This window comes from Heliangelus exortis, chromosome 1, assembly GCF_036169615.1.
Source record: "Heliangelus exortis chromosome 1, bHelExo1.hap1, whole genome shotgun sequence".
NCBI lineage: Eukaryota > Metazoa > Chordata > Aves > Apodiformes > Trochilidae > Heliangelus > Heliangelus exortis.
The window spans coordinates 141,674,936-141,687,803 of NC_092422.1; the positions used below are offsets into that span (position 1 = coordinate 141,674,936).

At 40.1% G+C, this 12,868-nt stretch overlaps 1 protein-coding gene across 2 annotated transcripts in view; it reads left to right on the forward strand.

Moving 5' to 3' along the window:
• The window catches only part of CHST11 (carbohydrate sulfotransferase 11), a 176,681-nt gene that overhangs the window by 64,889 nt on the left and 98,924 nt on the right, over positions 1–12,868 (forward strand). The gene's annotated exons all lie outside the window — the stretch shown is intronic.

The window sequence follows — 12,868 nt, forward strand, 5'->3', positions numbered from 1 at the left end:
TACCACAGGGTGATTAGAAGCTCTGATTTTTCACATTCACACACATAATTTATAGTCTTGGTTTCCCTTATTATTTTGTGTAATCAACAACAAATCAACAACAACAACAAAAAAAATATAGCTATGGTATTGAGCAGCAAAATTAGTCAGTGCTAATGGTCAGGGGTTGTTTTTTTAGAATGCATATTCAGCCCTCATTTAAAATTAGCACATATTTTGCAGGAGCCACTAATGCAATACAGCAAAAGTGGGTTTTGCAAGGTTAATGGCAGTGGGGTTATCAGCCTGAGGTCTTCTAATTTTCATTTCTATTCAGGATTACCATGTCAAGAAAGCATTCATAGCTAAGCTAAGGCGGTCTTGATTGGTTGTTTGTATTTGTCTGAAATCTTAGTTTTTCTGAATCTGATCTTAGCTGGAGTGGAGCCTTAGTGGGAAGACTACATTTTTGATGCATCCTCTCAAAAATGTGTGAAGTCTTGGACTCGTTTGCATATTCATGGCCTTTAATTGTATGAGGGGATGACTGGTCTTTCTTTAAAGGACTGAGAATTGAAAGCAAGTGTATAAAATAGAAAGGAAAAACTATTGCTTGTTGAGAAATGGGAAAGCACTCAGCAGCATCAGTGCTGAACCCTGAAGATGGAATAAAAACTATAAATAAAACCAGGCATGACTCCCGGCCTCCATGTGCTGTAGCTCTTGGCCTTGTAATTTTCCTGCCTCTCAAGCCTTATGTTCACTCTTCTGGATCTCATGTATTTTAGCTGCTGTAGGGCCTCTGGTGGAGGGGGTCCCCAGGGAACAGAGAATGGGAGTGCCATGGAGTGACAGTGCTGAGTTGGGAGTGGGGCCCTGAGATTGTGGAAAAGGGGTGCTGAGCTCAGGGATGGGATTAAAGCCCCCAAAAGCCCCAAAGGACACATGGGGGAGGGCTGTTTCCTGGTTACTCTTGAATAACTGAAGCCAAGTCCCTTTCCCTTCAGAACCTGCCCTTCCCTACCACCCCTTGCCAAAGCAATGGAGCATGTTGCAACTCTTGAAAATGAAATAATTTCAGAATAAAACCGTACGAGTACATGGTGGTGGGTAAAACACTAGTTTGCTGTGTCAACACCAATAATGCATATATATATATATATATATATGCATGTATATTTGTATATTGTATGCATGTGTATTTGTAATATAGTCATTGGTATCATACCTGCATGAACAGCAGCACACAAATAGATGATAACCTTGCCAGCTGACTAAAATGTCTTGGCTACTCTGCCTGCAGAGGACTCGAGCAGTTGATCTCAGTAAATCTTCCTTTCAGCTTCAGCTCAGGTGTGATTCCCAGCCATGCAGAAGGACAGAGATCAGTTTGAGTTCATGGAGCTGAGATGATTTATCTCAGCTGGGAAAGGGGTAATATGTGAAAACTCCTTATTGTAAGTGTGAAGTAAAATCAGGTTTTTTCACTTGCTCAGTTTTATTATTTAACACAGCTTTTATATATGCCTCATTGGTAATGGCTGATTAATATTTAATGAAGACAAATGGAATTTTCAGCATAAAATGTAAGGATTACCACAAAACCAGCAGCGTTCTGGTCAGTGCTACCTGCCATTCAACTCTGTGACTTATGAAAGCATCACTTAAACCATAACTTTTATTCTGCTTTATATTTTTAAGCTGAAAGCGTAAAGTTTTTTCAATTAAAATGCAGTTTTGCTTTTTCAGCTTTCAAGAGCTTGTGACAAAATTAACCCATGTAGAGTTGAGAGCAGTGTAAGACTGTAAAAATGTCATAGAAGCCTTTTCTGCAACCCTGGAAGGTTTAAAGGTAGACAACTAACCTCAATATTTTCTGCAAATAAATGTCTTAAAATTAATTCTCCATGCTGATGACCCTCGTTGTTTTAATGATACAATGTTTGAATGTCAGAATTACTCCTCTCTAGGTGCATATGGAAATGAATAAATTAAATTAGCAAGTGAAGATGCATCAATCTCACACACATAATAGTGATTTTAAAAAAAAGTCTTTGTCAGTTTGTAAAAATAATTGTAACTGTGAAGTCATTACTAAGCTGATAAATTTCCCATGGGATCCTTGGGGGGACCAGATTTTGGGCTGAAGCTCATTAAATAATCCAATCTATCATCCAGAACAAAATGTAGTCATTTATTGATCAGGTTTACAGAGGATGCAAAAGCGAGGGCAATGATAAATGGAGAGGAAAAAAACAGCCAGTCATTAATACAGAGGTGTGAATACCTCATGAATTGGGTGGCAGCCCAATTTTAGTAAGGATGAATGTGTACAGGAATAGGTTTTAGGTGATGATTACTGAGTAGAGGACCCTCATCTGCTGAAAGGGAGGTTTGAAAAGGGTTTGGGGATGATGGTTCACCAGCTGGCCTGCCTGCTCCCTGGCCACAGGAGAGCTTAAAGCATCCTGAGCACACGTGAGGATGGAGAGGGGAGGTTGAACTTGCTTGTCACAGGGGTCCTGCCAAAGCCTTTGCTGTAGTGCTGTGTCCTGTGGAGGCACCCTGGCTTCACCAAGCTGTGGTGTCATCTTTGAGTGTGTTCAGAAGAAAACAGGAGTGAGGAAGGGCCTAGAAAACTTGTGACAGAACGATGAGAAGTTTGGAGGTGCCTTGATCGTAATGTGTAGGTTCCTGCATAGAGAGCTGAGGCTGTGAGGAGCTGAGGGATGCACCTCAGGATCTGGTGGCTGGAAGGGGGGGGATAGGTCAGTTCAGCTTAGCAAACAAGGTATGTTTGGGAAGAAGGATTTGACATCAAATCGGTTTCTTCAGGTGGATTTTCTGCTCCTGGCAGTTTTAGAAAGATGACTTGTCTGTCTGAAAGATGAACTACAGCTCATTTGGGTATTATTTTATGATAGACTCCTGAAAAGGATGCATTCCTTCTTTTCCTCTCTCTCCTTCTCTTTTTGTCCTTCTGTATGTAAGACCTCACAAGTGCTAGAATATAATTTGTTTCCTGTAGAAGAACATCATAATTCCATGGTTCTGCCTGGCAGTTTTAGTGTCTGTCTCCAGAATCAAGCTGTCAGAGTGATCCTGTGTTTTAAATACTTTCTGGTCACCAGCCACATTACTAGAAATTTCAGAATTCATTTGGCAGGTTATTTGTGACTGAAACCAATTCCTGTTATTTTCCATGGTAGTTATGGAATATTACTATTAAAACTAAAGGTTTGGATAAATAATCAGTATTCTGGAGCCTTGAAATAATGTGGGATTCTTTCAGTCCTGTGTATTCCAGAAGAAAGCTACTTGCATAGTAGCCTCATACATATTACTACCCCTTGTTATATAGCTGATCCCTAATATTTGGAGGAATAGTTTAAATAAATTTAAAATTTTTAGTCTATCCACCATCCTATTTGATAATGATATGAGCAGATCTGTCACTTGCAACTGCTGGCTGATTTCATTCTCCTTTAGAGGCTTTCACTAGAAATAAAATCACAGGAAGATCTTCCCCCATTCACTCAATTTTTCCTTTTGGACATGGAATTGGTGTGCTTGGCCCATTCTGTCAGGTATGTGTGAAGCATGACTGCTTTTCCTTGCGGTAGGCAAAGTGCATCACAAGATTTTAATTGAACTCATTGAAACTTGAAAGATAAGCAGGCACTGAAAGCTCACACATTCACTGCTCTCAATGATTTTCTTGTGTTTGGGGAATTTCTCCTTAGAGAAAGACAGATCCAGAGTGCTCAGTATATCACCCAAGGTTGGCTGTAAAGCTGGGCTCTCTAATGGAAATACAGATTATGCTAATTGAGGTGAAGTTTTATAGTGCTAATGTGTATTTTACTCTCCCTGTGTGCTGAAGTGCAGCCTGAGTCCAAGGGAGCTGACAATGTCCTATTCATATGTAAAATGTTTTGAAGGATCTGTGGTTTGGAATATTTCAAAACTGCCGGCATGAGGGGATTCTTACAGCTGAAAGCCACATTATCTGTGTACAGCTCGTTTCTAACAGAGACAGGAGTGTGTGAAATCAGCTTCCCAGCTTCTGTGTAGGGATGTACGGATCCCCATGGAAGAAGGCAGGAGCACCAGAGAGCCTCCACGGTCAGATGGGGATGGGTCCAGTGGGGCTGGATGTGGCTCAGCAGTGCTCTGATCCCTCAGACTGCCCTGATCCTGGTCAGCTGAGGCAACAACCAGCTGCTGGAGAAGTAAAAGATCTTGCAAAGAGGTGGATTGTGTCTGCGTGCCTTGGGATTACTTGGAGTTAAATGGAATGAACTCTTGGAATTAGACAGCAAAGCCCGTCTCTGGGTATTAATTATTAGTCTGGACATTTTTCAAATGGCAGAATCAGGCCTTTACAATTTCGGCTTCTTTTTCCCTTTTAATATCAGCATTTGGCCCTTGCATTGCCAAGGAAGTAGCATCCTTGATTTGCAAGAGCTCATCTGCTTATCCAACAAGCTGCAGTCATAATCCTCTTTGCCACAATGAATGACTGCTCTGGAAGTGATTACTGCAGGATTTCCTACTGTCTTTCCGCTTATCAAATTGTTTAGTGCTTATTTTTTGTAAAGAAAATGATTGTTCGTAAACCACAGTAAAGTATCCGGAGGATGTGATCACACTAAAAATACCAGGGGCACTGCTTCAGAGGTGGTAAATCTTGGTCCATCTGGACATGTTGCTAGGACAGAAATGACATGAGTCCCTTGATTTCTGTTTGTGTCGGGTCATATGTGCGTATATGTGTGCGTGTGATACTTCTGCTTGAAGTTTGGAGACCAAAAGTTTGAGCCTTTTGACTGCTCAGAACTCGAATGACTGTTGCAGCCCTATTTTCTATTCTGCTTGGCTTGTGAGAAAACTTGCTGTGCATTTGACTATATACATACAAATATGATTTTGTGTTTCATCTTCACTGCACATCTGTTGCAGAAGGGCAAAGAAGTAGTGGCTCAAATAGTCTGCAGCTGCAGCAGCTGTCGTTTTCATTTTGACTGTGATTCAAGAGAAATGCTTTTAAAATTACAGGTTTCTAAAGAAACCTTCCTCCTTTAGGGGTTTTACTCCCTCTTCCTTTTTTTTTTTTTTTTTTTTTTTTGAGCGAGCTCATAAATCATGTCTGTTAAGAAGACTGGTAATGACAGTGAAATGGAAGTGCAGTGGGAAATACAGGAATCCTAGTTACACATTTTTTTAGGACCATGCAAATGCAGTATTTTTCCTCTGGATCTACATTTACAAAGTTTTCATTTGAACTTGCATCAAAGAGATGAGATCTAGCCAGCTATCTGCAGGCTTGAAAACTAGGCTGATAAGAAGAACAGAGTAGAGCATTCAGCTCTTTGCTATGAAGAGACCCCAGCAGCAGATGTGCCTGCTGATGTTGTTACAGTGAGTATCTAGAAATTTGAGGGAGGCACGCTTGGAAACCTGTGAGCTTCGCTAGAAATTTTCCAGCCTTCCCAGATTATTGCAGTCTCATTTTGCAAAACACACGGATAACTTGCTGTGGAAAAGTCAGAAAAATTGTGAAGTACAGAAAGAGAGTTTTCCTTATCATTTTGGTGTACTGTATCTGCAGTGTGCCTTCGTGCAAATTCATAATGCGCAATTGTTTGTGAAATTCGTGTGGTTAAAGTTGGTCACAATTTCTTAGTTTCTTACTTTCTGTAAGTGGCATTTGAGATGAGAAAAGAATAAAGGAAACAAAGACCTTTTCAGGTTGACATGGGCGGTAAAAAAAAAAATTATTTATGAAGACTTACTTCTGGGGAAAAAGTAGACCATTTTGATCAACATTTTGGGACATCTGAGCAGGCAGTTGAGGTGGTCAGAAGTCCATCCAAAATTGACCTGTGAAATATTGTGATGCCCCTGAATCTGCATTTCATGCCAGTGGAAACAAGGTTGTATCAGAAAAGTTCCAACCAAGTGTAATGCAGTTTGTAGTCTGCACCCACAAAAAATTACTGCTTTAAAAGCAGAGTCTGCCTCTGTGTGACAGAGATAAACAAAACAGAACTCTCCTTATGTGACAACTAAGGCCTATGGATAAGTCTTTTGATTGAGGTTTGCGGATAATTTCTTGAGACTTCTAAAGAAATTCCATATGGATTAACATTTTTTAAAAATTACTGGAAGAAGTTGCTCATTGTTCATTAACAGGAAAGATGTTGTGCTAATTTATGCCACATGCAATGTCTGTAGGGTGGCCAAGGATCTAAGTCTATGCATGATTTCACCCAAGGATATTAACTTCCCCACTGTGCCCAATTAAACCCATCCCCATGCTAATCTGAGAACAAACAGGATAAAACACAAATTTATTTCTGGAAATCTGTTTAAAGCAAAAATTAATTAAATATCTCTATATTCTTTGGAGGGCATTTAAAACCTTTGTAATTAGTGATTAGAGCTGAGAAACAAATGTTAAGATTAATTTCCTTGCTATGCCAAGATTTATTTTATGTAACTTCAGCCATCAACCCATCAAGAGTTGCTGGTCAGTGGGAGGGAGAGGAGCCACTTCCAGAGGCACATGGGGTGGCCCATCTCTGCTGCTGCAACTCTCTATTAATTGTAGGAATTTAAATTAGTAGCTTAGAATAGACATCTAACTTGCTAGTAGGAATTTGATCTATAGTGATTAATTTGCTTTGTGGAAGTTTTTAAACTCCGTGCCTCTATTTTTCTGGCCTGTGAACTGAGGACTGTTACTTTCCTGGTCCCTGGGCCCTGTAACCTGTGCTTTTCTGCTTGTCTCAGCCATAATCATGTCACAACAGTGTGACCTCTTCTTTACTTTTCATCCTTCACTTTTGCTGTACCCATCCACATAAGCCCCTCTGATACGTGAGCGGGAGTGGAAACATCAGGGTAGGGCAGGATGGATGTGTTGAATCGGTGAACCAGAATTGCTAACCCAAAATACACCAGCTCTGTTCCTCAAACTCTAAAACTAAGGAGCTTTTGGGATCATTTCTCTGCTCTATAGGATCTCTACTTAGTCCATGAGGCACAGTGGTGTTACAGGGGGTAAGGTGCTTTGGCCACAGGTGTTTACTTGTTTCTCACCCTGAGTAAAATCCCGTGTTAGTGTTTGGTGTGAGGCAAAATCTGCTTCTCTGTTATCTCATTCTCTGTGTTTATGTCTTTAGCATGCTCACACACAATACCTTATCAGGTTATTACTTTCTAAAAATAGGTCTCCCCAGTTCCAGCAAAGGAAGCTGCAGTTTTGCTTTCAGAAAACAGGAGGCCAGATAAAAGTTGAGTCATAAATCCTTGTACCTGTGGTCTTTGGATGAAGGGCCAATAATTTAGGCTAAAATCCTGAGCTGAAGGCAGCAAAGTATAAGGTCTCAGATGTCACAAGATGTTGCTATCAATCTGTCGATCTCTGTGAACCTCTGCTGAGGGATTAGTGTTCATAAATCATTTGCTAGGAGAGCTACCCACAAGTCTCCTTCCTTAGGCTCTGGAGCCAGTGCTGGGTGAACAGCGTTTGCATTCACTCCTCATGTTCCTGGTTGCTGATTAAAAATTAACCCCTTCATAGAGTTCAGTGTCCTTAGACTGATTAGTCTGCAGCAGGGAGCCCAGGAATTTAAATGAAGCTTGAAATGAAGTAGTCTTTTTGTCACCGAGATTCTGATTTCTGCCTGCACTTTGGACTTGGATGAAGCCTTGCAGAGCAGATTGTTGTCAATTATTATGGAAGGCTCATTTTCCTGGAGCAGAATGAGCTGGTTACTAATGACAAGCTTGTTCAGCATGATTTTAGCTCAGTGTCTGGGAGGTATGTGGACAGGGTGTTCCAAACAGCAAAAGTTCAAGAGCCTCTGACGATTTCTGGAAAAGAGCTGTTTCCTAGGGTCACTTACTTCAACTTTGCCCTGAGTGTTTGCATGCTTCAAGACTGTTGTATATGCAAAATATTGTCGGACTGAGCCTTGCAGGGTTTGTATTTGGATGTGACCAGTTGGCCCTGGGCATAGTTCTTGCTGATACAGATGGAGCAGTAGTTTTACAGTATCATTTGCAGACATATGATTAAGCTATGGGTGTCTTGGTGTTGCTAAGAAGGTGTTTAATGCAGTATTTGAACGTGTATTTCAATGCTTCATCCTATGGACCTAAGAGAAGTAATTTGCTGCACTGCTTTGGGGTCAAAAGTAGAAGTCTGTGAGAAGGTTTGGAAGATAATCCCTGTCCAGATCTTTAGCCAAAGGGAATCTCTAAAGCTGCAGTATGGGTATAATTAGTTATTCTTGCTTTGCTGCAAATACTCAGGACATTCGAGGGCAGTAGCTTATTTAAACATGGCTAAAGACACCAAAGATGTAACTGTTTTGATGCTGCTATATTACCTGAGCCAAGAGGCACTGATTTCTCTGTCTAGGTTGAGTAGGGAACATTTAGATTAATGTTCTGCCCTAACCCAGTTTTTTGCAGCTTTAGGAGAAGGCACTATGCTATGTACCTACTCTTTGTTGTCAGTAAGATGGTCCATGGAAAGCATTAACTCAGGCCTGAAATTAGGGGCAGTTGGACAGCAGTGTAATCTGGAAACCAGTGTACTTCAGCCAGAAGTATCAAGCAGACTACAGTTAATTTTCAGGCTTTCATACAGAAATCAGACCAAAAATAAAAGGAATGTATTTGACTTTTTTCTCTAAAGCAAGAACAGGATCCCATTTTCAACCAGTCTCTCCATACTTCTGCCAATGCATACTTTTTTCCTCAGCAGGACAACTTGTACCCAAATAGGTGGAATAAATGATGTATATCAGCTTTAAGCAATGCTGTATTAGGGAATTCTGGTTTTGTACTTTAGACTAATGTAATGAAAAATTAAATATTAATATATCCTCAAAACTTTTCTCAAATATTTGTAATATGAAACAGTTAATTTAAGAGGTAGTGAACCGAGGTAAGGTTTTTACTTTTTTCTTTTGTGCAAGTAATTAGAATACTCAAAGTAAATTAAATGTGCCAAGTAGGAAAGCAGTTGCTAGGTAGCAGTTGGGGAACTTTTATTCTACAGCAGTTTTAAAAATGTGACATTTTTGGTATTGTACGATGGCAGGCATATAGGTAGCTGCTAAATGCACATGTCCATCCTTTGAAATTCCTCTGTAAGTCCAGTGGAAGAAGTGAAAATTACTTTGTATTTCTTGGAACAGAATCTCCTCTGTGACTTGGTCCCACACAGGCTTGTGAGAAATATTTTCATGTGCCTGTCTGACATTTTGTGAGGAGGTTTCTGTCATGGTTTTAAGTGTCTAGTATTCTTGGTTTCCACCATTTTTTCCTCTTTCCCTTCTAGATAGTCCCAGTGTTCACATACCTTTTCAGGCCAGTAGTCTCCCAAGAGAAGTGCCACCATGTCCCCTCTCTGAGTTTCTCTGTAGCTCCTGATAAGGAGAGGCAGGTATTGCATTGATGGGGCTTCTTAATTTTTAGTGTTTTCTCCTGCTGTTGTTATTCCTATGGAAATATCAGAGGTCTCCCATTCTGGAATATGATCTTCGTAGGTTACCAAGTGCATTATAAACACCTTCTTCCTAGTAAGGGTGACAACCTAAGCTGTCCATTCCGTTTCCATCTGAATGGTCTTCAGTCTCTGAAATGTCACATAAAAAAATCAAGGCTTTATACAATGCCTACCCGCACGTTCCCCTTCCTCAGCTGTGCCCTCTTGGCACTGTTGCCTTGCATTTTGGGCTGGGGGTCACATCCCCTCTCACAGATGCCCAGATCTAGTAGGTGCCTTGCTATCTGCATTTACTCTTGTCACTTATAACCAACCCTGTCACTGCTATCACAGGTTCACCACCCAGGGGACCTGAGGTGGTGATGTTGGTAAAAGACCTCAATTGTTGGACCATGGTGGGAGTTTCAAAGGCTGCCTGGCCTTGCTGATGACCTGCAAGCTCTGAGTATATCCCCAAAATGTGCCTTTCTAAAGGGGGTTTTTAATTTGAGGGATCTGCAGTTTAATTCCTAGTCATGGATCAAGGCCATGGCAAAACCTCTGGGCTTGTTTTCTGCCCAGGTACTAGAAGAAGGTTTGGCTGAGTGCTCTGTGATCTTGTATTCAACAAACTGTAATTCACAGGTCAAATTCCTGTTCTTGGTACTAACAGGCCTAAATAGAGTTTTCTGGAAGTTATGCATGGATGCTTCTGTTTGGAGATAGATAAATAAATTAAGGCCTGCACATGTAGTTTCGTTCTCTCTATGAATATATACACAGATGATTATTATGTTGATAAGCTTTCAATTCAGCAGGACTATTTATCTTTCTCCCTTGAGGAACTGAAATTTGCTGCCTAGATAAAATGCTTTCCAGACTTGCTATTAAATTAATGGTGATTTGACAGATTTTAACAAATTGGCCCAAGATTGCATTTTGGACAAATCAGTCCTAGAGATGGAAGAAAGGTCATGTCCTTACAGCTCTTCTATTTAAGTAACAAACTAATAATTTATTAAGTTGTTCACAGTCATGGCTAAATCGAGAGGATTGCTGATTTTGCTGCAGTTGCAATATTAACACCACTCTTTAATCATTAAAAGCTTTAAATGCTGCTGTCAGCTGCTTCACACTGTGCACGAACGTGATCTTTGAGTCAGTTCTCAGAGCCATGCATATGCAATACTTATAATTAGATTCTAATTAACTGTAATTATGAATGGAGATCAGCCCAAGCCATAAAATGTAAATTTAGATATTTACTATGTTAATAAGAAGATTTAGTGAAGATAAAGGGCTTGATTTTTAAAAAATTTTCACTACCGCAGTAGTGTGACAGAGTCTTGGTGAAACTGTTGTTAAAATTAGTATAGCTACAGGTAAAATCCATACTAGAGTTTTCTTCCTGCAGATGCTATAGGTGAGATTCAGACCAAAAAGTTAATCTCATGATGATGAAACACTACCTCAGAGTAACAAAGACAATATCAAACTGATTTCAGGAACTCTGAGAAGTGAGTTTGTCCATAGGCATGCCAGCTAGTGTTTTAAACTTTATATAAATATTTCTTCTAGTTATTCACTAGAGGATAGTTTTGCAAAAGTTGCAAGTGGGATTTCTGCTCAGTAAAGGGAATATTCCCATTTATTTTGGTGCTGTAGTTAAATTCCAGTCACAACTATTTTTTAGGTGTGTGCAGTTTGGGTCAGGGACTTGACCTTGATAAACAGGGAACTGAGTGCTGTGTTGAGCTGCTGTGTTGCTATGCTGGCTCTGCAGTCTTCTTCTAAAGGCTTTATTGGAAAAAACAAACCAATTAAGTAATATTGGGAATCATAAAAAAGATGTAATGGTTTCAGTGACTAAGGTTCTACATTAGCATTTTGCTTTTGCTAGGGAGACAGTTGCTTTTTTTTTGTTTGTTTATATCTGGGAATCACATCTTGCACGTTGTGCAAATAATTTAATCTTTATGATATGAAGTGTTGCTGTGTTGATACCTGCTGGCTAAGTGAAGCAGGAAGGAATAAATTTATGGATGTTACTGGTTATTGTATTTACTGGAAATGAAAAGTGAAGTATTAAATCAGGGAACAACACCCTAGAATTATTATTACTCATTTTGGAACAAAGAGTGGTTGTTTCAATATCCTGATTAATTGCAGGCTGATGACCTGGGTACACTGAAACCTTCCCTTCTCCCTTTCCCTCTGCTTTGATTTTTTACATGGAAATGATGTGTTTTGCTGTTGACTGGAAGGCTTCATTTTAGAAAGTTTTCTTGCAATGGTGAGGGGGCTACAAAATTATTTTCGAGGCACCCCTGGACACAGTTTCTGGTACAAGAGTATGGTGGGAAATGGCAGGGAGGGGATGGACAGGAGCTCTGTAGTTAGAATGAATTTTGAATATATCTCACACCCTCACTGCAATGTTTTCTTCCAAAAATCACTTCCAGGCACTGGAGGCTGATATTGTTAGTGCAAAATATTTTTAACTCTTTCTAAACACTTTCTAAGTTAACTTTTAAAAAAGCACAGCACAAAGATAAAAGAATTCACAATACTTGACTGTGTGACTGAAACCGCTTGGAAATTAAGCAGGTGTTTGAACATGTAAATTAAAATTATAGCCTCTGGGAACATTACTGTCCTAATTCTAAAGAAAATCAAAACATTTAGTTAGTTTGTTTACTGAGCGTATGTGTCTAACTTCTGCCACAGGACTCCTGGAATCTCTGCTCAAGGAAAAGGCAATGCAGTGGTTTATTAAATTATATACCTTCAATTGAAAAAATGATACAAAGTGAATGAATTAATCTCTTGTGTTTCCAGAGGGGAATTGTATGCAGTTTTCCATGGTTTATGCTGCTCCACATACCCATTGTGATGGTGTATCATCCCTCTGCATTAAAACACTACTTGACTGTGTTCTCTGACTCTTGGTTTGAAGGCTGCAATATTGTGCCTGCCAGTGGTACAGCTCTGAAATGCTCCTGTAGGATGCTTCTGTATTTCCTGGTTGCAAAACCTGGCAATTGGAGGCAAAAGCGTGCTTGAATCTGCTTAATGCCTTTGGATTCCCAGCAGGAACATCTCTTCTTTCCTTTTGGTTGCGTCTTAATTAAACGTTGATGAGACAAATCTCTTACTGTGGTGCCTGATGCAGGCATCTCGTTGCTCCTTCTGTAGTTGGCACAGCAAGCTCAGGGCAGTGGAGTGTTTGCAGAGGAGAATGTGGGCCACATGAGATTAGAAGAACAGGCAACCTCTTGTTTTCCCCGTGTCTATAGACAGTGGTTGGAGCTGAATGGCTTCTTAGGTAAACTTTCATGGCCTCAAAGGTCTAACTTGAAACTGATGATCTCTGTGCCTGCTGGG